Source organism: Anoplophora glabripennis, unplaced genomic scaffold, assembly GCF_000390285.2.
Source record: "Anoplophora glabripennis isolate ALB-LARVAE unplaced genomic scaffold, Agla_2.0 scaffold1135, whole genome shotgun sequence".
NCBI classification, from domain to species: Eukaryota; Metazoa; Arthropoda; class Insecta; order Coleoptera; family Cerambycidae; genus Anoplophora; species Anoplophora glabripennis.
This window is the reverse complement of record NW_019418903.1, coordinates 17,187-21,210: the sequence shown is the minus strand read 5'-3', so window position 1 is coordinate 21,210 and position 4,024 is coordinate 17,187. Positions and strand designations below refer to the sequence as shown.

The 4,024-nt window shown below is 31.1% G+C and overlaps 1 long non-coding RNA gene across 2 annotated transcripts; it reads left to right on the top strand.

The window, feature by feature from the left end:
- Positions 1–713: 713 nt before the first annotated feature.
- Positions 714–3,233, top strand: LOC111692708. Of its 2 annotated transcripts, none has more exons than XR_002763291.1 (4): positions 714–942; positions 1,000–1,301; positions 1,383–1,842; positions 3,076–3,233. It is a non-coding gene; the product is annotated as an uncharacterized LOC111692708 (long non-coding RNA). The 2 variants fall into 2 exon arrangements; XR_002763292.1 differs by having other exon boundaries at positions 1,000–1,330.
- The last annotated feature ends 791 nt before the right edge of the window (positions 3,234–4,024 follow it).

The following is a 4,024-nucleotide window of genomic DNA, read 5'->3' as shown; positions in this document are numbered from 1 at the left end:
GAAAAATACTGTAATATTATTAATTATTAAAATGAGATAAATGCAACAAAATGTAAATTAAATAAAAACTAAACATTTACGGAACTATTTTGCTTCTAAGGCGAGAATGACTATAATATTCGTGTTTAGCTACCCCAGATTAAGTACAAAAGAATTTTTGTATGTGGTCCAGATGCCGAGATATCAAAGATTTTGCAAGCGCGAGCCATTTAGACTGCACGTCATCAGTTTTCAGAGCGAGCGCGCGCCGCTTCCCAAATACAGTTTCTTTTAATGATAATAATAATAATGTAATGTTTATTCATTTCAACAAGTTAACAAATTACAAAAGAGCAATAACAAGATCAGTAAAACCAATAACAAGAATACTACAGATAACAAGAATAAACGCAGTACACGCACTATAGGCATAGCCTGTGCGTGGGGAAGGTAAAAAAAAAAAGACAAAACCTAACAAACAAATAGAATCAATTTCAACATAATAACAACAAGATTATACACAGTCCACACATCAATCAATAGTATTACAAGATACAATTTACAATTTACACCATAACATGTAATATACATAAGAACACGTACATATTAAGCAAATACTGAACAATTAATCGATTTTAGTTCCACAACATCATGGATATCCTTTCTAGCAACAGAGAAAATAAAGTTTTTTAGCGCTTTTTTTAAAGTAACTGTAAATTTCATGGACTGTATTTTATCTGGCAATAAGGCATATAACCTCGGACCAAGGTAAGTATGACTTTTTTGTCCTATGCTTTTATTCTTTCTTTGAGTTACAAACATTTTACCTTTGTTTCTTGTTTCATATTTATGTTCGCTGACTATTAATTGACTTTTATTTTTGTGTTGATGTATAGTTAGGAAATAGAAGAATAGTTGCCGCAGGTCCATCAAACACGCTTCAATAAAAAGATCATCCGAAGGGTAAGTAGATATTTTTTTAAACATGATTTTAATAATTGTTTTTTGTACTATTTCCAGATTACGCAATATACTCTTACTTACATTTCCCCAGGCTACAATTCCATAAATTAGGTGCGATTGAACCAATGAATTATAAATAATTATCAGAGAATCATGGTCAAGTATATCCCTTAACACTTTAAACTTATGAAACAAGAATCTTACCTTATTAGAAATATATTTTATGTGCTTATCCCATTTTAGGTGATTGTCTAATATGACACCGAGATACTTAAATTCTCTGACCGAATTGATTACGATATCGTCTGAAATAGTCAGAAACTGAACAGTGGGTGAGGAACGAACATCAACATAATTATGTAAAACTCGCGTTTTATCATAATTTACTGTAAGCAACATTGATTTAAACCATTTAAATATTATAGCTAGATCTTTTTCAGCTTTTCTTGTGACAGTTTCCCAGTCATCGTCACTGTAGAAAATACATGTATCGTCTGCGTATGCTATAATATCTCCCATAGTGGGCAGACAGAATAACTCATTTATATATAAGTTAAACAGTATAGGACCTAATACAGAGCCCTGAGGGACTCCATACGTGATCCGTTTTAATTCGCTACGATAATTATTTATTGCCACAAACTGATAACGATGAGTGAGGTAACTCCTGAAAAAGTTTAATGACACCCCTCTAGCACCCACTCTTTCCAGACAGTTTAACAACAGATCATGACTTACAGTGTCAAACGCTTTTGACAAGTCTATAAATACACTGAGGGATTTTTTGTTGTCGTCCATAGCCGAATATATATTGGAAGTAAGATGAAGAATAGCATCTTGCGTAGATACCCCAGCTCTAAAACCATACTGTCTTGGTGATAATACCTGATGTCTCTCAAGGTAGGTACATAATCTTTCTTTTATTATCTTTTCAAAGACTTTAGATAAAGTTGTAATTAACGATATTGGTCGGTAGTTAACAACATCAGCACGATCGCCAGATTTAAATACTGGTATTACCATAGATGTTTTCAATGCATTAGGAAAGTATCCTTCTTCAAAGCATTTATTAATTAAGAACATTAAAGGTTCACCCAGAAATGGACCCATGCATTTTAATAATTCCCCTGTAACTCCATCTTCACCAGGCGACTTGTTACTTTTGAGTGATTGTATTATATTATTTATTTCAGTTAATGTTGTTGGTTTAAGAAATATGGATTCAAAATGATTAAAATAATTTGATGTTGAATTGACTTCTGGCTGATTAATAATTTTACCTGCCAATTTTTGACCCACAGTAACATAATGGTTATTAAATACGTCAGACATAGTTTGTTTATCTTTTATAGTTTCTTCATTGTGATTAACGTATTGAATATCCCTTGATATTTTCTTAGACGAAGTTAATTCCTTCACAGTCTCCCACATCGCTTTATTGTTATTTGAACTTTGCGCAATTCTATTTTTATAATAATTCATCTTAGCAGATTTAATTACATTATTTAAACGATTTCTATAAATTAGGTATCGATTTTTTAAATTAATGTCAAATCTTTCCAATAACTGGTTATACATTTTATCCCTTTTGTTTATTGAATTAATAATACCCTGCGTGATCCAACTTTTGCGCTTCCTTTCTGATTTCCTTATAATGTAAGTGGATTTTTGTATCTCTTTTGTAATAATATATAGAAGTTTCTCAAAACCCGATTCAATACTGTTAGCTTGATAAATTTCATTATAACTAATTTGGGTCATGCCTTCGCTAAGTTCTTTATAGTCAACTCTTCTATTTATTTTTATATCTTTTTTGGAAATCTTACTAGTTTCAAAAATAATTTGAACAAGTACCGTATAATGATCAGTTAGTTTTGTTTTTATCACAAAAGGTAATAAGTATTCATAATCGCATTTAGTCCTAATAAAAACATGGTCTAAGCAAGACCGACTATTTTCTGTCACTCTCGTAAAATCATTTATTGCAGAAACAAAATTAAATTCACACAGATTATTCAGATATTCCCCTACATGTTCACTTAGTTCATTTTCGAGTATGTTAATGTTTATATCACCCACAAACAGAAAATAGTCAGCCTTATCCAAATTGCTATTTGAAAAGTATTGTTTCAGATCTCGCACAAACTCCAAAGGCTCAGTAGAAGGTGATCTATACCCAGCCAAAATATTAATATTTTTTTGCTGAAACTGAATCTCGACTAGAATCAATTTATTTCCATTGGCAAGAGGAATCAACTTATGTAAAAATTCAATACCATATTTTAAGTATATTATAGTACCATCATTTTGATTAATTGTTCCGTAGTTATATACAATACTGTAACCTGGTATATTAAACAAGTGTATATCGTCCAATTGTCTAGTTTCTGTTAGAATAATACATTCAGGAATTTCCGTGAGTTGTTCTAAGTAACAGCGAAATTCGTTAATATTTTTGTTTATACTTCTTATGTTATTATGAAGCACTTTAAAATTTATATTTCCTCTATTGATCTTAAGAACTTCGTTACACTCAGATAATGAGTCTAAAGTTATGGTGTCAATTTCATTAGTATTAAAATCTCTAATATAAGGATCCATGATTAATATAAAACCAAAAGAAGTATTTAAGAAAACAAAAGGAGAGATATAATTAATTATACACAATTTTGCACATCAGAATTAACAATATACAATACTATTTATGCCTACATCAACGACATAAATTGGAATCCTAAGTATCTCTTCTGATGGGTGGAGACAAACACATTATACATATATGGACCTCTACTTACTTACTACTAACAAACACATGGAACTATTAATGTTTCTTATCGGACTTAGCAATCCTTTCTGAGGATCGAATTGTATCACCTGATGAACTTTTTTTTGATAGACGACTGGCAACTTCAGCTATTGGTACGGGAGCATTTTTGGAATTTTGGGTGTGTTTTGTCGGGTTTTTTTGTTTTATTTCTTTGTTGCCACTACAAAGTATGTCTGAAAAAACCTCTTCAGTGGTAACAGGAGTTGAGGGTAAACTTGAGTTTTTCCTTTGAAGTGGGGGTGAAAGGGTACTTAT